Below are 22,994 nucleotides of genomic sequence, written 5' to 3'. Positions count from 1 at the left end.
TGACAGATGCTAAGCATGAATCAAAAAGCAATGTATACTAAAAAATAGCAATAAATCAGAAATTGTTATTTATAAGTTATATTACATTGACTGATTTTCACTCCTGATTTTATAATTGATCTATTTTCTTGCCCATAATTAATCCCACTCAATACGACGCATGTACTCTGCCATCGCACTCTCTAGCTTCGGATAACCTAACCCATAGCGTTCACACGATATATAGTACAGGATGCCACTTTTGATAAGCTCTTCCATCGCCCACGTTGAGTAAAGCCACTGTGGATTGTCAAAGATTCTCCTCAAAAAGGGAACTTTCGTCCACTCACGGTGCTCACCTGCAACGGCAATGTTGTCATCCCCAACCCATCACCAAAACACAAAGATGGATCAATCATACAACACTTAACTGGGCATCCTCTCCCACCATCTGTATAATCTTTCGCTGTATTTCGCACGCAAAGGCCTACAGGATCTATGAAACTTCTGATCCAAGTACATCATACGACATACACCTATCATCACACGTTCAATTAAGCCCTAAACGACAACAAACCCATACAGTACACACACCAAGAAAACCAACAGGAAACAAAGTTCTACTTGTATTAACAATGTGTTCTATTACAATCAATTACAAACTAACGACCTGAAGAGCCCAAAGAATTTATATACAGAAGTTAATGACAAAAGTTAACAAAACAAAAGTGAGTCGTTCATTCTACGGCACCTCTTTCACCCTCTGACTTGCCCTCTGCTACAGAGGTAGAACCTGATGCCTTTTGATCAGAAGCCACGTTGGCAACAGTATCTTCAACAGCTTCCCCGTTGGCATTATACATCGATCCCAGCGTATCGCCCCTCAGCTTCAACTTCTCCAGATGACACGGCGGATAAGAAATCTGCAAATCCCCAAGCTCGTTCAAATACTTGTCGACGTCATACTCTCCTATCTTTACATCAACGTTCTTACAATACATCTCCAGTTTTGCCCATTTCTCCTCTGGGGTCTGCTTCTTATTACGTAATGCCAAATCCAGATACTTGGCAGTATCTACCTCAGCCACTCTCGCAAGCTTGCATTCGGTGATCTCTCGATCTCGAATACGCTGCCTAGTGGCTTCAACAGCTGCCTCTGCTGCCCTCTGCAAAAACAAAAAACATCACGGAATCAACACACGTGTTTTATGGGCCCATTAATTTTCTAATGCATCAGTAACGAAAGAAGAGTCACATACCTCTTCTGCTTCTTTCAACTTCTTCCCTAAAAGGATTTCAGCCTCCAACTTCTGCTTCTTGGCCTCCGCTGCGCTGGCCTCAAGACTGTTCGCCCTTTGCTCCAGCTCTTTTTTCTCCTCCTCTAAGGTCTCCTTATCAGTCTGCAACGACACAATATCTTCTTCAAGGTCGCTCATCATACTGCTAAGCTTCTCCATGCGGGCTTCATGCTGAACACAGAATTGGCTTTTCTCCATCCACTTATTGGTCATATCCACCAAGTCAGCTTTCAGTTTGTCTCGCTCTACTTCAAGCCCAACAGTGCTTACCAGCTTCTCCTCCATGGCAGCCACCCTCTTTTTCGCCTCTGCCAACTCTGTTTCTAACCTCTTGATGGCCTCCACCAGCATATCTCGATTCGCCTTAGCCATCTTTCTCCCTGACCGCTCCTCTTCTAATTTCGCCCTCTGCTCTGCCAGTTTGGCTCCATTCTGCATAGCCGCCGCATACTCTCGCCTTGCAGCCGAAGCACATACATAGCTCTGTGACAAATCGATTATGCCCATTACAAATAACATTACACACATATAACGAAATGCAAAAAGAGCCTAATTTTGTTAATTAACTTACCATCCAGATATGGTCTGATACTTGCTGCAACAAATCGCCTTGACCACTTAAAGATCCGATTGCTTCCGTAGGTAGATGGGGTCTGCTTATACGTAGCATTTCCGCCATAACTTCGTTAGACGTAGAGGGGCCATATTTCGACATTACTCCTGTTCTGTCACTTGCTTCTCCCCCTGCAGATGCAGCCGCAGAAGCAACAGGGGCAATTGGCTTCTCACCTTCTGCTAACGATGATACCATAATGCTATCAGACGCCAACGCAACTGTCCCCGTGCTAGAAGAATATGTCTTCAAAGGGCGTACAAACAAGCTATCATCCTCACCCAAATCACTAGGGAGGTACACTGGCGTCTGCACGACAGAAGACGTGAGCTGCTCCAAGAAAGCGCTAGGAGATTCAAAAGTGTTAGTACCCCTCGGGGACACAGCAGTGACATCTCCTGGATGAAACTCAGAAGCGGTAGGTAGCAATGAAGAAACGTCAACACCAAGACTGTCAACACTTGTTACTTTGACAGCCCCTGATTCCTGGCCCCCAGGGATAGTTTCGGGCTCAACGACCGTACTTGCCTCAACTGGCAGAGGAATGGTATCCGCAGATTCAAAACCTTCCCCGAAGGCATCTTCTAGAAGCTTGTTTTTACGAGAGGCAGAGGAAGGGCGTTTCCCCTCTGAGCCACGTTTATGGTCAACGACAGACCCTTCAGCTAAATCAGAAGCAGAGGTCAATGCCTCTGACAGCTTCGCGAAGACAGCAGGCGTCTTCACCTCCATCGGTAAGCCATCCTGCACTCCATCTCCAGTCGCCTCTCCTGGTAATTTGGAAGGAGAAGAGGAAGCGCCCTCTACATGAGCCACCCCTTCTGAGCCCACTGCCAAGAAAGATCCAATTGCAGGAGTAACAAAAGATGCCCCAGGTAAATGCCGAACAGGGGCAAATCCCCGTGGCTTTTTACACAACGAGAGGGCCTGACCTGTTGGTAATTTACCGGAGGAAAGTTTGGGGATTGCTAGAGCAGATCCTTGAGGAGTGGGGGCAGAACCTTTCGGGATCCGAAGCTTCGACGAAATGCACTTCCCGTCGTCCGAATCTTCGGAAGAGGACTCCTCACGCTCCTTTCTTTTTCCCAAGGCGTCTGTAGGCAAAGACACTTGCTGAAGAGGCTTAATTTGCAGAGCGTCAGAAGGCGTGGACGACCGCCCTTGGATGCGAGAAGACCTGCGCGATAGGCCGGACTTGTCAGGGGAAGACTCTGCAGCCAGGCCAGAACCCTCCCTCTTTTTACCCTCTGGGACCCTTTGACGCTTGGCACACGCAGCGAAGGTTTCAGTGCACACCCTTTCGAACTCGGCTTTCGTCAGCGACAGAGTTGAAGGAGTAGGAGGAGATTTCTTCAGGAAAGCTCCCAGCTGCTTCGCGCATGCTGCAGTAATCTTGCCTAGGGTCATATCACCCTTCTGCGATCTAACCCGCACAGCTCTAGGATCAACTCGATCCACGAAGCAAAGCCGAGTCATAATCTGCATACAGTAGGAGTTCAGTACACCCCTGATGCTAATGGCATTCTCCTTAGATTCATGAAGAATCCCCTTCTCTGTCAGCTTGCTCTGTCGCTCAGAACTCATGCTGACCTGAGGCCAAGAAAAATCTGGTACGAAAAACCGAAGCAGCAGTACAGAAAGTTAAACTACTCGACAATCATCCAGATATGATTAATTCACATTAAAATTAATGAAAAACATGACTCACCTTTTATAAACACCCTGGCCAGAGGAAAAATTTCCTGAGGCATGTACTTAGGGTACCATGCTCCTCCAACAGCAAAGAAATATTTATCCCAATTTCGATGGGAGCTATCGAAATCGGTGAAGATTGTCCGATCCTTTTTGGGAGAGAGGTAGAAAGTTTTCCAAGGCTTTCCCTCTATCACCTTGTTCGTAGACTTGGTGAAGCATGCATAAATGTCGTCCGATTGAATATTGACATTCCTAAGGCTCCCTATCATTTGAGCCCCGACTATAGACTGAATGGCATTTGGGAGAAATTGCGAAATGTGAGCCCCGGAGTTTGAAATTACCTGAACAAGCAGAGCTGGGAGAGGGAAACGGAGCCATTCGATGTGTCTCAATCTCATGGCAATCTCAGTAGGCTTCAGTACGTCCTTAAATCACCATTCTCGAAGTTCGGCCTCCGAGAGCATCCTCACCGTAACATTATCTAGAATGTCGAACGATTTACGCATGCGTTCGAACGCATTTTTGTATCCATCGCGATCCTTAGGGTCAGGGGATGAACGAGAAGACATTATCACACCGAATGAGATGATTGTCAAAGGTTTGAGCTGAAGAAAATCTCTAGGGTTTCTTTGAAGCTTCTCTCTGGAAGATGGAACAAAGTTTGGGAATCTGAATGAGAATTATTTTGAAACAGAAACTACTTAAATGAGAGGTGAAATTTTGAGCCAAACGTTTTACTCGATAATTGTGTACGCATTAAATATAACTTGTCAGGTAATCAAATAATCATGTACCTACGGATTGCCTCGGTTTACGGAGAATGACGGATTTAGCCGAACCTTTTGGTATTGAAGAGTCGACCCAAACTTCTTACAGGTTAACATGCCACACTTGACCGAAGCTTGGGCCAGGGGGCATCTGTTGGGCCCAAAATGCTTGCCTCATTTATCAAATATTCAAAACGGAGCGTTTATACACAGGAATGATCCGAAGGCAGAAGCCGTAGGTCAGAGGCAATCAGCGCCTCTGACCTCTAAGCGAGGCATTTTAAAAGTTGGTATTTTTGGAGGGAAATTTAGTTATTCTCCTTCCTCCTTTTCAGGGTCCACTTGAACCAACTAACTGTTTTATATATTTCATCCTATAAATATGAGATTTTAAGAGGAAGAAGCAAAAAAACTTTGAACTGACTTAAGCATCGGTGTATCTTTCTTGCAGGAAATCCCGATGAGTCAAACGCAGGTTTCATCACCGGAGAAGAAGCAAGTCGCCAAACGTTGTCGGGTCTTTACTTCCATATATAGAAAGACAAATTGTTGCCCCAACAATAGGTAAGCACTAATCACTTATAGAAAGGATAAATACCTTCAAATTTGAAATGCTTTGAGTTGTTTTCTGTGCCTAGATGATAAGAACTATAAATAGGAGAAGATTTATTTTTGCGACTTTGTTTTACGTGGCTTTAACTTTTTCTTTCATTATAAAGAATTTTGAGTGTTCCTTAAACCTTTTTCTTTGTCCTGAATTGTTCTTAAAAAATGAAGGTAGAGCTAGAAATTTTGCTCTTGATATTATTATACAAACCTATGACATGAAATTTGCTTTGAGTTTTTATTTTGAAATGATGACATGTCTACACCGCACAATGCCTTTTGTGACCTGCATTATCCTTACAAATTCATCATCAGTAGTAGTGATTGGTCATTTTGGATTTAAATAGCTATAACACTAGAGAAAATTGTTGTAAATATGCAAGATCAAGTTATAAAAAGAAAGTCTTTCTACTATAAACATGGAAACGTTAATAGACCTAACAACTAAAACATGTACCATATTGTATATCTTTTTTACTAAATGTGCTTGATCCCAAATAAAGTGTCTTTGCTCTTTTCTGTCGTTTGTGAATACTGGATTTGTTGGTAAGGGAATTGGTTAGAATTGTATACAATTGAGCTTATTTTGTGCTTAGGACTGTGAGTTAAATTATTTTGTTTTTTTTTTTCTTTCATTATATTGGTGATGTCTTCTGTTTTGTTGGCTTTTCTTTTTGTAATGTGTGTAATGTGATACAAGTTGACGAATTTCTATTATTGATATTAAGAAGAATTTATTGAGATGAATGTTTTTTGCCATCATTATTTTTTTTCATATCATAGTGTAGTATCATGTACTACTTCGTTCAATATGTGTACTTATTGGAATTTTTTAATATTGATAATGAGGCAATGAATTGAAACTCTGGTTTGGTGAATCAAGTTGTTCATAGTAAGTTAATATATTATTAGATTTGATATATTGATAAATTATATTATGCTTAATAGGTTTGCAAACTGTGGCTCCTAAAAGTAGAAATAAGTGAAAGGGTGAAAAAGAAAACATTGACAACACTGGGAAGAAGGACAATGCTGCGACATGGCAACAATTCTTGTAATTTTTATTTTGTCTTTTTCACTGTTTATGCATTGTTTTTAATGGGCATACCTATGTTGCTAAATTTAATTTGCCAATTCACTTGTATTTATGCAACAAAGCACAATATGATTGTTATCTCATCACACACAAAGAACTGACTGAGAAAGAGGTTAGTTAGTACTCATTCATATTTGGCATTATTGGTATTATTTTTTTTACTAAATTATTTTCCTGTTTGTACTGATGCTAATGGAATACTTGCCATAATTTTAAGGCGAGGGAGAATCTACAAAAAGAATTCAAGTCACTCCCAATAGAGGAGAAGGTGCGTTGGCAAGGTGATGATCCTCAGGTTGATATAACTAAAAAAGAGATGGGACCAAAGGATAAGAAGGTCGAATCTGGTGACGACAAAGATAAACAATCTGAGGTCGGTGAGGATAAGGCAACTTTAGACTTGGAGAAATCACATATGGTGTATGATAGATGCTTGTTCGAGAGGCTGTCGCGTATAGTGAATTTGCACAACCTAGAGCAGAAGGATGCAGTACTAAATGCCGATTTTAGCACCTTCATCAGGGAGGATGGCCCCTGCATTGACACGAGAATTGTCAACTGGCTCACAGAGCACGTTGACCCTTCGACGAGTAGACTGGATTTGTTTGGGAGATCCATCCAATTGTCAACTAGGATTTTCTCAAATGTTATGGTCGTACATGATGGGGGCGAACCGGTTGTGATGGAGAGTGAGAGAGACATTTCTGAGTTGGAAGAGCTTTGGGAGCTGGAAAGTACATAAGTTTGTACTTTGGAGAATGACTTGAAAGAGTCCACTGAAGCCGATGCACTTTTTGTGATCAAGTTTGTGCTTGTTGCGATCAGGATCGTGCTCTGCCCAAAGCCTGGACTGATGTCAATACCGGTTACCTTCACTCACTAAATGAGACAAGTTGCATTTCAAAAAAGAATTGGACGTCTCTGGGGTTTCGTTGCCTAGTGAACTCCTTATTTAGGTATCGCACGCACAACACCAAGAACATTAGTGACTGCACCATTTTTCTTGCAGGTGACCTAATTCATAGTTGTTTATTTATTTATTTTTAGTTTGTTTAGCAATGATATTGATGCTTTGGTTGTGTGGTCACTTGTATATCTTGTTGGAAAAATATTCAGAGTGCACAGGGAAATTGCATAGTGGACTCGTTGATTAACAACAAAAAATTTTCCACCTCTCATATAAAAAATTTATATGTTCAAGAATACATACAGGAACCATTCATATGCAATATCATTAATCATGCAACATATATATACATGCATACACACACTTATATATTATATGCACATGTATACAAATATTTAATGACATAAATATTTACTTCTTGAAGCCTATCCACTGTCCTTGAGTCTTTTTGTATAAATAACGATCTTCTTATCCAACGCTTTGAGTACTCAGACCACGATTTTCTGGAGTGTTCTCTACACCTCAAGATGTGGGTGGGCACATAGAGAACAAGGATTTGTAATTTAGAAATCACAAGTTTATCTCAACACATGAGTACTTGGATTATGGCTTGAGAAATGTTGGAATAATAAGAGAAGACGATGAAATTCTCCCACTCAAATAAAATAATTAATTTATTATTATATATATTTCAAAAAATTTATATTTAAATAAATAAATATATTTTCAAATTTTAATAATTAATTCCAAATTAATTATTCAACCTCAATTATCATATAATTGTATATTTGACCCGAAGAATAAAATTCTTCTCAAATTTCTAAATTACAGTTTTACTCTTGTATCAACTCTTACCTTGACATGGTGTTGATAGAGGCACCCTAGGGACCTATGGACCTATAATTTCAAGCTCCAATAAATATTAGATTATTAACCAAAGCTCTTTGATTAAATAATTATATTTATTAATCTCATGATCATTCCACTATAAATATGAGAATGAACTCTTGATAATTATAGAGATATATAATTACAGAGTACTTTATTAAAGAATAAAGTGCCCATCGATATAATCATTATATACAACGTTAATCATCTATTAATAGTTCATAATTAAAAGGGAATAAAATTACCGTTTTATCGTTTTAACTATATCTAGCTCATAGTGTACCATTGACTTTACCAGTGAAGGTTGTGTCACAACAAGTTTGCGACGTGAGCGCTCATAAACTTTTCAGTTCCAAAAGTCAACCCAATAGGGAACGATTATTCAATCTATAAGAAGGTATAGATTCCATATCTGTTAAATTATGTCCTCAGCCATATATATCATTGAGTCCCCAAAATAATTGTTCTTAGCCTGATCATTCTGACAAATCTTAATGCATGAATCAAATGATCAGATGACATATATAGGAGTTCATAGTAACCTCAAGATTAAGATCATCGTGTACATGGTCATCGTTTGATGTGTTTGATTAATACTACGAAACTGTGTTTAAACAATTATTAACAAATCACATCTAGTCCATTTCTATATATCACTATATATAAAACACCTTCACTAAAGTGTCCTACTACACTAGTGACCCAGATCTAGATCACTTGTACTATTGAACCGTACTAGCAGTAATTAATCTAAAGATTCCATAACTTTCTTTTACTGCAAACTATTTTAAGTTCATTATCTCAATCTCGACCCTCCCATACCAATATGAGATTAAGACCACATAGATGAACTTTGGAATTTTATGATATTTACTTAATATTATCAACATAATATCAGACATAGTCTATATATATAATATTTCAATTCAATTATTTATTTCATTTATAATATTTGTCAACTACAATTGCTTTAAGGGCACTATTCCCAACATATCTCACATATGTCGAATGGAGCAATGGTTTTGTGGACCATACCGTGCCTCCCATAGATTTTTGGAATGCAAAACAATGCAAGGTTGTTTATAGGTGGATTTGTGACCACGCTAGTCACACAATTAGCGAGGTACGTTTCTTATTGAGTTTTGGTATGTCTTGGATTGAATCACCAGAATTATGTTAGTGAGAATATGAATTTAAATTAATTGAACATATCAAGTTGAACAGGACTCATGTCCTGACGCGAAGTGTTGCATTTGATATAGTCAGAGAGTCTACAAATGAGCATCTTATGCAATCTATTAGTGAAATGAAGGACTAGGTGAGCCATGTCGACATTAAAGTCATGCAAGCTCAAGAGTTATTTATGAAGGAGATGAGTTTTTTTTCTTCCTGAAAGTGTATATTGAGATACTTTTGGGAGAGAAGTAGTCGATGAAGTTGGTGGAGAGAAGGAAATGGGAGATGAGCGGGATATGGATATCCCCAGTGTTGAACATTCACCATTGATTGCTCTCAACATTCACCATTGATTGCCAACCTCTATCTTGAAGTATAACCCGAATAGGCTCATTGGTTGGGTCATCAAAAGGAAAATTTTGAGAATCCATTCCTAGCTCTCGAACTGAACTCCGCTTTCTTAATCGTTCATGTCTATCTTAGGCTTCTTTGCTACAAACCTAAAACGATCAAAAGAAACTGCTCCCCTAGAAGATGATGCTCCTTGGCTCGATCTCTTAGGTCCCATTACTCTTCTTAACACTTAAATTCTACACAAATTTTGACAGAACCTCCCCTTGTTTTTTCTACTTCCCAAAATTAACAAAACATCGAATCTAGAAAATAAAACTCTTAACCACCCAATTCACAATAATATACTGTCAAAATCACCAAAATATTCAGAGATTAAGAGAAAAATATTTACCCACAATGCAAATTGGATGAAAGATATTCCACAAGCTCTCCACAGATTGCACAAATCCCCCAAAATTTGAAATTAGGGTTATGAATGGAAATAATGGAATTGAAAGGTGATATAAGCTAAAGTAATGGTGGAAAAGTGTTTGAATAAAGGTTATAGGAAGATTATGAGAGGTATTATGGAGATATTTGATGGGTTGGTCTGAAACAATGGAGTAATCCAAGTAAGAAATTCAGATTGTGTAGAGAGAAAGTGAGGAAGTGAAGGGAAAATATTGAAAAATTAAGGGTTATAGCAATTTCACGATTAAGCGTTGCAATGCATAAGGTGTAGCGCTGCGACTCGTGTCAAAATTTGGGCAAAATTTTGGGGATACGGGTCGCAGCTCAATGTTAGGGTGTCGCGACACCTGGGCAATCACGAAAATTCCTGAGCTCTCTGTCTGTGCTTGCGCCGTGGCTCAAATATGGGGGCGTCATGGCTCAAATGTGTTCCTGTAGAAAAAACTTCATTTTGTTTATAGTTTTCACCCATTCCATGACTCATATATACAATCTAAAGTCTAAAGGTCCAAAATTGTGAAGAAAAACAAAATCAAAAATAAAAATTTAACACCAAAAATACTTGTCCAATTAAAAGAATTAAAATACTAAAAAGAACTTGGGATGCCTCCCAAATAGCGCTATTGTTAACATCATTTAGTCGGATGATTGTTTCTTCTTCTTCACAAAGGTTGTAGCTAGATGATTGTCTTGATTGTATCAATAGGACTACCTAAATATGGCTTTACTCTCTGCCCATTCACCTTAAACGTCTCTCGATCCTTTCCTTTCAACTCCACTGCCCCATAAGGAAATACTTTAACCATTGTAAATGACCTTGACCATCTTGACTTCAATTTTCCTAGAAACAACTTCGATCTAGAATTGAACAACAACACCTGCTGCCCAGGTTAAAACTCCTTGCGAACAAGATTTTTATCATGCCAAGCTTTAGTATGCTCTTTATAGATCTTGGCGTTCTCATAGGCCTCATTACGAAACTCTTCCATCTCATTCAGCTCCAAAGACCTATGATATCTTGTTGCTGTGGCATCCATATTCAACTCCCTTATTGCCCAGTAAGCTTTATGTTCCATCTCCACTAGAAAATGACATGCATTACCAAAAACTAACTGGTAGGGCAACATGTCAATAAGAGTCCTATATGCAGTCTTGTATGGCCATAATGCATCATCGAGCTTCTTAGACCAATCTCTTCTTGATCTATTGACTGTCTTCTCATGGATACTTTTGACTTCTTTATTTGACGATTCAACTTGACCATTAGTTTGAGGATGGTATGGTAGAGCAGTTCTATGATGAACACCATAACGAGCCAGCAAGGTATCCATCATCTTGTTACAAAAATGGCTACCTTTGTCACTTATTAAAGCCATTGGTGGACCAAAACAGGTGAAAATATGCTTCAAGAATTTAAGTACCACCTTTCTATCATATGTAGTTGTTGCTGCTGCTTCCACCCATTTAGATACATAATCCATCGATAGCAAGAAGTATTTATTATTGTAAGATGATGGAAATGGACCCATAAAATCTATCATCCATACATCACATAATTGCACCTCAAGAATCCTAAGTAAGGGCATCTCATTTCTCCGTGAAATGTTCCCAACTCGTTGACATCGTTCATAAGCTTTTACAAATGTATTTGCATCTTTCCACAACATAGGCCAATCAAAACCACATTGTAATACTTTTGCAGCTGTCCTTGTTGCTCCGAAATGACCACCACAATAAAAAGTATGGCAATGAGTAAAAATTGACACCATCTCATCATCAGACATACATCGACAAATAATCTGATATGTGCAATGCTTGTATAAGATGGGCTCCTCCCAATAATAATGCTTTACCTCTGAATAAAACTTTTTTAGTTGTTGTCTAGAAATTTCTGGAGGCACTGTATTGGTAGCCAAGTAATTAACATAGTCAGCGAACCATGGTACCTCCTTATTCTCCTCTACTTTAAATAACTGCTCATCCGAAAAAGAATCATTAATCTGCACCTCTTTCTTACTTTGATTGTCTTTTAGTTCTAATCTAGACAAATGATCAGCCACCAAATTTTTTAGTACCTTTCTTACCCCTTATCTCCATGTCAAATTCTTGTAGTAGTAGAACCCAATGAATGAGACGAGGCTTGGCATCTTTCTTAATCATAGGGAATTTAATGGCGGAATGATCACTGTACACCATTACCTTATTCCCAATGAGATATGGCCTAAAATATCAAAAGCAAACACAATGTCCAAAAGCTCATTTTCTTTTGTAGCATAATTAACCTGAGCATCATTCAACGTATGACTTGCACAATAAATTATTCTAAACACCTTGTCAACTCGTTGCCCCAACACTGCTCCTACTGCATAGTCACTTGCCATCACACATAAACTCATATGGAAATTCCGAATTAGGTGCAACAACTATCAGTTCAGAAGTCAATTTCTCTTTAAGTACCTTGAAAGCATGGTGACCCTTCTCATCAAATTCAAAAGGTACTCCATTCATTAACAATGTAGATAGGGGTTTCGAAATCTTGGAAAAATCTTTAATGAATCTTCTATAGAACCCCGACCAAGAAAGCTTCTAACTCCTTTTACTAAAACCAGAGGTGATAAATTCTCTATTGTTGATATCTTAGCCCGATCTACCTAAATTCCCTTACTTGAGATCTTATGCTCTAAAACAATTCCTTAATTGACTATAAAGTAGCACTTCTCCCAATTCAATACTAAATGTGATTCCTCACATCTCTTAAGAACTAGCTCCAAATTAGCCAAACAGTTGTCAAAAGAACCATAAACTGAAAAATCATCCATAAAGATCTCAATACCCTTTTCAACCATGTCTGAAAATATAGCCATCGTACATCTTTGGAAAGTTGCAGGTGCATTACAAAGTCCAAATGACATTCTTCTAAACGCAAAAGTACCATACGGGCATGTAAACGTGGTTTTCTCTTGATCCTTAAGTGCAATGGAAATTTGACGGTATCCTGAATACCCATCCAAGAAACAATAATAACTATGGCCCACCAACCTATCCAACATTTGATCAATGAAAGGCAAAGGAAAGTGATCTTTCCTAGTGGCCTTATTCAATTTACGGTAATCTGCACATATCTTCCAACTTGTCACAGTATGAGTCAGAATCAATTCATTATTCTCATTCTTAACCACCGCCATTCCTCCCTTCTTTGGAACTACTTGTACTGGACTCACCCATGCACTATCAGATAGTGGGTATATCACCTCGACATCTAACCATTTATGAATCTGCTCAAGTACCACTTCTTTCATAGCTTGGTTGAGTCTTCGCTGAGCTTCTATAGATGGCTTATTATCCTCTTCCATCAAGATTCTATGCATCGTTGTTGAAGGGCTTATCCCTCTAATATTTTCCAATGTCCAACCAATGGCTAATTTATGAGCTCGTAAAATGCTCAATAACTTTTCCATCTCTATTTTAGAAAGTGCAATGGATACAATTACAAGTAAAGTCTCATTCTCACCCAAATAAGCATAACATAAATGATTTGGTAGAGACTTTAATTCCAACTCCGGTGGCTACTCAATGGATGGAAATGGCCTTTCTGGCCCTTGTTCCAACTCTTCGAACTTCTTTTTGTATGGCTGCTAAGAGTTTGTCCATCTGACATAATTTCTAATCTTGGCATCATCATCATCATCTTCCTCACTACTTGTCGAAACCGCCTAAGATGAACTTATCAACTTTTACCAACACGACTTCAATAATTTCCCTAGGGTGCTTGACTGAACGATCTGCCAACTATAATGCCACTGTTGTGAGCCTTGATTCACCCAACCCTAGGCTGCGGAATACTGACAATGGCATTAAATTTATACTAGCACCCAAATCACACAAAGCATGCTTGCATTCAAAGTCCCCAATGGTGCAAGGTATGGTAAAACTCCCTGGATCTCTTAACTTTTGCGGGAGCTTTCTTTGAAAAATAGCACTACACTCCTTAGTATATGCTACAGTTTCATAATCTCCCATATCCTTTTGTTAGACAAGATCTTTTTCATAAACTTGACATAGCTAGGCATTTGTTCCAATGCTTCAGCGAAGGGGATTTTAATATGAAACTTTTTGAATACCTCAAAAAACTTCACAAACTATTTATACAGATTGTGGTTACGGCCTCTATGGGTATGAGATCTTGATATGGTTATCAATGCTTACTGGAGGCGCCACTTCCCTTTTTTGGGAGGCTGTCAGTAACCTTTTCTTCACTAGAATCCTTCTTTGCTATTCCTTGGTCCTTTTTCTCCAGACTTATCTCCTCTAACTGAGTTCTCTTAGGCTCCTCGTACCGTGCTCCACTTCTCAAAGTGATGGCTTGACACTGTTCTTTAGGATTCACCTCAATAGTGCTAGGCAAATTTCCTTGTGCTCTATTCGTCATCAAATTTTCCAACTGCCTTATTTGCGTCTCCAAACTCCTTATAGATGCTATTATCTCTTTCATGAATTGGTTCAATGCAGCAGGTTATGGTTCAGGTTGCTTCATGGGCATTGATTGTTGTGGAGGTCTATTTTGTGGTTGATAAAAGCCCGGTGGAGGTTGTTGATAAGATTATTGAGTGGGTTGATTATTTGTCCAAGAGAAATTTGGGTGGTTATTCCAACCTTGGTTGTATGACATGGAATAAGGGTTATTGTTTTGTCTCTGGTAATTTCCTATAGCTTGCACTTCTTCCATGGGCATATTATTCATATCTAAGACATGACTCTGATTCATTAGATGACCACTACCACCCGCCTCACATACATTCTATTCTTGCGTGGCTTGGGATGGAAGATGGGTCTGTTGTAATTGTTTTGTTAATGCTGCCACTTGTGCTGTAAGCATGGAAATAATATCCAGTTCAATCATACCAACCACCTTCTTTGGTTGTTCCCTTTTAGTTGGACACTGTTAGTTATTCATTGCTATCTCCTCTAGCAATTCATACGCTTCATTTGCACTCTTGCTCATGAATGCGCCTCCTACTGCAACATCTATTATGAAAAAAGTAGTACCATTCAACCCATTATAAAAATTATGGACAAGCATCCACTTCTCTATACCATGATGTGGGCATTTCCTTAGCAACTCTTTAAATCTTTCCCATGCATTATACAATGATTCCCCTTCTGTCTGGTAGAAATTATTAATTTCCCTTCTCAACTTTGCAGCTTTTGCTGGAGAGAAAAATTTTGCTAAGAACTTCTGGGCTAACTTATCACATGTTGTGATAGAATTAGCTTGCAGCGAAATTAGCCAACTCTTCGCTCGGTCTCGTAGAGAAAATGGCAATAATCTAAGTCTAATTGCATCGTCACTCGCCCCATTGATCTTAAATGTTGCACATAGCTACAAGAAATTAGCTATGTGCAAATTAGGATCTTTTGTGGGCAACCCCCCAAACTGAACAGTAGACTGCACCATTTGTAGCATTGTTGGCTTGTTCTCGAAATTATTTGTAGTAATAGTGGGGTGTCTGATGCATGAACACACTCCTGTGACAGTAGTAAGTACATAGTCTTTAAGCGTCCTTGGTTCTCTTTCCTCTTTCCACTGAGACCTCTGCAATATTTGGGATACTATTAATATTAGCAACATTGTTTGCTGCATTCCTTTGATTCTTAGCCATGGCAAAACCCAGCATTTTCTTTCTCTTTCAGTTTTGTCTGCATGTTCTTTCAATTTCAAGATCTATCGGTATGTGTTCCTTTTGTCGTTGTAGTATAATGGTAAGTATTCATGCCTGTCATGTGGGTGACCCGAGTTCGATCCCTGGCAACAGCGCCAAAAACTTGTTGTGATAAGTTTGAACAATGCAAGTGCACGCAATCGTAACAAGTAGTAAACAGTAAGTAAAGTATCGTTCCCACGAGGACTGTTACAAATTACAAAAGCTTAATCTTTAATTCAAATTGATTGACAATTAATAGATTCTGTATTTATAAAACAAAAACATTAAAACAATAAAATAGAACAATGGATAACTCAAATTAACTTTTAATTCAAAGGATTGAAAATTAGGGTTTTAACTTCATCAGCTATCCACCTATGTTTCTCTAATGTGAATTTAAGAACTCCTATTTCTATTGTTATGGAGGATTACAATTATATATTATATTCTTACTAGGACTTATAATTCTCTACAATAAGCAATCTCCTACATCTATGTGGTAAACTAACGTATTGCAAGCATTAAACACATAATCTCTAGACTACACAGATCATACAGTTACTCTCGTCCAATATTAATCTATGATTATTTGACTATAACATATTTATCCTTCACTTCTAAGATCTTAGGTTAAAATAATCTAAATCATACATTTAGTGGCCAATTAATCACAAGCATTAAGCACAAGACAAATAATTCACAATATTAATAGGAAAATCATAAAAACTTCATTAAATAATCATAAGGTTTCAAGAGAATCCATTAACTCCCTAAATGAGAAATTAGTTCATGCTGAAGATAATAAAATCCATAAAACCAAATATTAACATCACTAATCCAAAAAATAAAAGTAAATAATGAAATAGAATGATAAACTATATGATCTTCAAGCCTTTGCCTCCTCATTCCGCTCTTTGAGTCTCCTTGTTAGGGTTTTTTTTCTTCATAAATTGTAATAATGATGATTAAATAGTAATATGTGATTTGTATGTGAAATCCCGCTTTTGCCCCTGCGTAAAATGCCCTATTTTGCAAATTAACAACTCAGGCGCCGCGACTCTATAATGAGGCGCCACGGCCCATGTCCAAAATCTAGAATGTGTCTCGTCTCTGACTGCTCAAACATCATGGCTTTAATAATCCTGTTTCGTATCTCAAATTCCCCAGCCAATAGCGTCGTGACCTTAGAATTCTCGATGGTTCAACCCCTCTGTCTAATCGTAGCGCTGCAGCTCCAAGTCCAAGTGTCGCGTCTCAAATGTTCTTTTTTTTTTAAATTCCATCTTGTTGAAGCCAAATGCAATCATTTATCAATTACTTCCCATAACTCTGAAATATCATCAAACATAGGCAACAAAACGTCATACTGCACAAAAAAAACTAAATATACATAAAAATAAAATAAATAAAATAACCCTTTAAAACACTATAAAAACTACTCTATCAGCGAGAAGGTATTTTAATCTAATTTATCAACAAATTTTGTTATGACTGATTTCACTTGAGTGATAACACACTGATATTTCATTTGTATTTCTTGCTTGTAAATGTATCGTATTGCAGATGCTTGTTAAATTTCTGCAAACAGAATGTGCCCACCATAGGTTTTAGTCAATATCATCATCCAAAATGTGACAGTCAATTTGATGGATTCTTTGGCTAGTGCAATGCACAACGCCTCTCGACGTCGGGTTTGCACTGAAATGGTAAGTGTGTTTTGACATTAAATGTAACACCCTGGATACTCTAATATCGTTATTGTGGACTTTAAACAGTGCTTAACTCGCTAAACGAGTCATTTGGTTATAAACGTGCATCTAGGTGTCATTAATAGGCTAAGGTGAAAAATCTTGATCAAAAGGAATGGATATATTTTATTCAAAACATAAAATTTTACATGGGCCCATAAAAGTGTTTACAAAGTTATTTACAATCCAAAAAGGTCATTACAGTATAAAAGTTACAACCCACCGACCTAAGCGGTAAAAATAGAGTTAACCCCTTCTTCCTCTGAGAAACACCTTGGCTGTAACGACCCAACTATTCTAGACTTTGGACCATTAATAACTACTATACTCAAACACTAATCTTAAGAAAACACACATATGAAATAACCATAACTTTATTAAAAATTGTAAAGCAAAGGTTTAAATACATAAAAATGCAGTTAGGGTATGGGATCCCATTGTTTGAAAATAAAATAGAACATAACTTAAATCTTAAAATTCATTACAAAACAAAGTGCGGAAAATACATATAAAGCATAATTTTAAATGACTAGAAACAACTTCATCCTCGAATCGGTCACACAGTCCACCAATTCCATTCTCCCTCAATACACATTCCCAAGCTGCCGAGAACCTTCCCACCGCCATAACTATTTTCCTGCACATATAAAACATAAAGGAATGAGCCTAATGCCCAGCAAACAAAATCTACTACAAGCATGAAACATAATCATACACATAAACTATGAACATATATCATAATTCTAACCCATGTACATGGTAACTATTGGGGTTTGCTAACTAAGCAACTATAAGCCTCAAACTACAATGAGGTTTGCTAGTTAAGCAACTATAAGCCCCAAAAATATAAAAATGTCGGGGTTTGCTATATAAAAACTACAAGCCCAAAACATAAAAGTGTTAGGGTTTGTTATATAACAACTATAAGCCCCAAAACATGCATATATCATAACACATAAAATCATACTATAGCACATATCACATAAAAACTACCCTATTTTCCTTACCAAAATACCGGGATGATGAGAACAAGTTCGGGATTTTTGGAACACTCCTAAAAACCATTAATAGAGAGGTGAGTATTCTAAAAGAAAAGAGATGAAAAGAAAGTACTAAACCATCGAAAAGATACTTACCAACAAGAACCTCAAGTTCAAAAAACTTAGATGCCTAATCAAGAATAAAGAATACTGAGTTAGGATTTGAGTAGAGAAAAACTATAAGAACTAATGAAACAATACAGGAAGGAACTAAGAATAGGAATACCTTTGAAATTTCTATACCCAAACTACACCTCGATAACGATAAACACACTATGAACCTTACTTCCCAAGTGTTTGATAAGCTTAAAATGATAAAGCTTATAACCCCAACCCAAGTGTTTAACACTCTAAAGTAATCTTATCAGCTTGTAGGCTCTGAACTCAGCTTGAAGAATGAAGAAATGGCTGGTGTACGCCCTGATTTTCCCACGGGCTGATTAGCGAGCTAGGTTGTGGCCTAGTCATGATTATCTCGTGGACACCCCTCAAAACCGGAGCTGTCGTCATAAGGTCGTACCTCCTTAGCTCGAGGAAACCCACGGGTTCGCCAAGATTGCCCGAGACTTGAGTCCGGACTCTGGAGGCCGAAGGTCAAGTTAAGTATCCAGTTCGTGGCACGAGCTGGATATGGAGCTATGAACCTTTATAAAGTCAACACACGCAAGGTAAAAGTGCATATATCAGAGTGCACGTGTCTGATATGCCCCTGACTTCTCGGACACACAGCAGGAACGTGCGTATTCAGACACCCACGACTGGGTTGGGCCGTGCGGCCCATTATCTCCTTACCTATTGATTTGACCACACTTATGTGTCAGGTTTAGGAATTAATCATGAATGTCACAGAGTTGATATGATAGGTAAGAAGGTCACGGGATGACCTTCTTACCAACTCTCAGGTGCCTTCTCCTATAAATATGGAGACCCTGGGAGTTGATAGGGGTTGGATTATCTCTTGTAAGACATGTCCTGTAATCATATACCCAGAATAGAGCAATAATATTAACTAGTGGAGTAGAAGGATTTTAACCTTTGAACCACTTAAAAACCGTGTCTTGAGTCACATTTCCATTTTCTAAGATCATATATCTGTTTCGGTTCATTATCAACACTAATCCATTTCTCTTCTTTTCTTAATTACCTGTAGGCGAAGAACCGCGTCAACAGCTGGGTACTAGGTCCTATTTATAGAGTTTAAGAATGAAAAGATCTTCATTTAGCTTGAATAAAATAATGGCTTTTTAATTGAAAGATATTTGAAAAATCGCTCAGCAGAGGCTGAAGACTCGGTCAAAATGATTCTGGACTTATCAAGAGGTTAAGGATTAAAATGAGCTCGGTTTCAAAATCATTTGAAAATACAGCCCTAGAGCTGATATATTGCCTACCATAGGCGATATATCGCCTGGGCTCATATTCCCAAGGCTCGTCGAAATGGTCGTGCGAAGTTACGTGTTTTTCGTATCCCAATGTGGCGATATATCGCCCCTTAGAGATGCGATATATCGGCATACACTGATATATTATACATGTAGTTACACTTTTTCAGCCTAATTTGAATTGAGTAAACAACCTTGACTAAGTCCTTTAACGATTTCAAAGCTGTTGGCAGACTCTAGGATTTTCAAATATTATTCTTAATAAACTATTCCTCAAAAATACTTAATTTTTCATTAAACATACACATGACAAGTGTCATTATCTTATTGGGTCCATCTAGACCTTATAGTTTAATAAATATCATCTCCATAATCAATCATATTAATCAAACCTTAGGTTATAGTTAATATTCTTAAACTATAGGTTAAACTTATAAAATCTACAAGTGTTACAATGAGTGTCCAACTAAGTCCCGGCTTGAACCAAAATCCACAGTAATAAACATACTATAACTACTACTAGCTATTACTATTACTACTATCTAACTAGCTAAGTAAATTTCTTGGACTCTACATTGGTCGTGGTGGTCAAGCGGCCGCATATGTACAAATTGCCACCTAAGCTCTCCACTCAAGGTTGGGTGAGCTTTTCTTTCCCTTTACCTGCACCACATAGCACCCCTGAGCCAAGGCTCAATAAGAAAACTTATTACTGCATGTATGTAATATCTATAAATGATTCTGGCAATCATTCTGGGGCTTGCAGCCCTAATAAGATAGTGCGTCACACTCTGGGTCTCCGCACCCTAATCAGATGGGTGACTAATGAGCCACACTCTGGGGCTCAGCACCCTAATAAGATGGGTGACTAATGAGTCACACTCTGGGGCTCCGCACCCTAATTAGATAAGTGACTAATGAGTCTATCTCTAGGGATCCACTCCCTAAGCCATGTGACATTCAGTCACCTGAACCTTTTGGCTTTGGCTCTACGTAACTAGCCTTTAGACTAGACAAGCGCTATTAGTTTTCATCGAACTTGGGGTCAGTCAAGCATTTCATACTCATGTTGATTAGATCTAATCATTTCAGCTTGTGTTAAACACATTAATGCCATTCTTAACTCTTAAGCCAATACCATATGACCAGCGCTAAGTATCACCGCTGCACTTGAGTGATAAGTCACAACTTCAGGATCAATACTAAACACCATTTCCGTTCTCTGACTAATAAAGCAATACCATACGCTGATAAGCAAAGCAGCTATGCATTTACTATGCAATCAATGTCAATATATAAAGCACTCAACATGCTTCATCAATAACCATGCATGTCACATACTGGGTGCAGTTTTCTTTGTTGGAAATGTGCCCTGAAAGCATATGTAGTAGACATTGTTTTTTATGAAATAAATAAATTAATTAAATTTGTTATGCGTATATTTTATGGACTTTATTATTCTGTGATAATATTAAGTAAATATCAGGAAAATTCCTAAGTTCATATATGTGATCTCAAACACGTATTGGTACGAGAGGATTGTGTTTGAGATAAATGAACTTGAATAGTTCACAGTAAAATAAAGTTATGGAATCTTTAGATTAATTACTGCAAGTATGGTCCACTAGTATTATGAATACATGTGATCCAGATCCAGATCACTAGTGTGGTAAGACACTTTAGTGGAGGTGTTTTATATATTAGAGAATATATAGAACTGGACCAGATATGTTTATTAATACTTAGTTAAATATTGTTTTGAAGTATTAACTAAATATATCAACTGATGATCATATACAAATAGATCTTAATCCTGAAGTTACTATGAACTCCTGTTTATGTTATATGAGTTCTTTGATTCACTTGTTAGGGTCTGTCAGAATGATCAGGCTAGAAACTTTTGTTTTGGGAACTCATTGATATAGATGGCTGGGGACATAGTATACAGATATGGAATCTATACCTTCTCGCAAGAGATTGAATGATGGTTCTCTTAAGGGTTGACTTTTGGGACTGAAAGGTTATTGAGCTCAAATTCATAATTTAGTTATGAATTAACCTTCACTAGTAGAGTCAATGGTACTTAAGGAAACAATAGATAATTAAAAGGGTAAAACGATAATTTTATTCCCGATTAATTATGAACCATTATTAGAGGGTCAAGTTGTATGCAATGATTATATCAATGGACGCTTTATGATTATAAAGTACTCAGTAAATGAAATGTCTATAATTACAAGAGTGCAGTCTCATATTTATAGTGGAATAATTATGAGATTAATAAATTAAGATTATTTAATTAAAGAGTTTAATTAATAATCTCAAATTTATTGGAGCTTGGAATTATAGGTCCATAGGTCCCGATAGCGGCTCTATCAACACTGTTCAAGGTAAGAGTTGATATGAAGGGAAAATAGTTTAAAGACATATTTAAGAAGAAATTTGTTCTTCAGGCCAAATATGCAATTATATGATAATAGTGATTAATTAATTAATTACAAATTAGTTGCAGTTAACAAAATTAATTAATATTTAATTATTGTATAATTTTCGAAATTATATTAAATAATTAAATTAATTTCAAATTTTAATTAAATAATTAATTAATTATAATTTTTGAAATTATAATAAATTAAATATTTATTTTTGAAAATTTTGGATTTAATTAATTGGTAGAATTAATTAAATATCTTTATTTGAGTGGGAGATAATAATCTGATAAGTTCAAATTGGATTTGAATTTAAAAGATTAATATTTATTCAAATAATTAATTATATTTGATAATTAATTAAAAATATAATTAATTTGAATTCAAATTTGAATTAGTTATCAGGTTGTTAGATCTTATCTAACAAACTAGTTTGAATAAATAATTAAATAAAAATTGAAAAACCAACATCCCTAAAAATTAAGAAGGCTACACGTTCACACACAGTCCGCGTGTAGGGAAATTTTTAGGGATGAGATTTTCATTTTTATTTAATTAATTAATTAATTAATATATAATTCAAAAATTGGTTTTTGGATTTTTTTCATTAATAGAATAATTAATTAATTAAAAAGTAAATTGTAAAATGGTTACAGAATTATTTTTTAAAATTTGAATATTTTCTTTTAAGTATGACTAATCAGAAAAATATTTAGATATGTGTGAGACAACTCTGAACATTCGCTTTGTGAAAAATAGAACAATAGTTTTCTCTCTCTGAAAATAAAGAACCAATTCTCAGGCCTATTCTCTTGATCTCATGTGTTGAGTACATCAAGTAGAATCACACATTCTCTAAGTGCC

The 22,994-nt window shown here is 37.1% G+C and overlaps 1 non-coding gene across 1 annotated transcript; it reads left to right on the top strand.

The window, feature by feature from the left end:
* The first annotated feature begins 14,919 nt into the window (after positions 1-14,919).
* On the top strand, positions 14,920-15,026 carry LOC133793217 (small nucleolar RNA R71). The gene has a single exon (XR_009874672.1). It is a non-coding gene; the product is annotated as a small nucleolar RNA R71 (small nucleolar RNA).
* Positions 15,027-22,994: the final 7,968 nt, after the last annotated feature.

This window comes from Humulus lupulus, chromosome 7 (genome assembly GCF_963169125.1).
Source record: "Humulus lupulus chromosome 7, drHumLupu1.1, whole genome shotgun sequence".
In the NCBI taxonomy this organism is placed as follows: domain Eukaryota; kingdom Viridiplantae; phylum Streptophyta; class Magnoliopsida; order Rosales; family Cannabaceae; genus Humulus; species Humulus lupulus.
This window is presented reverse-complemented; position numbering and strand designations above follow the sequence as displayed.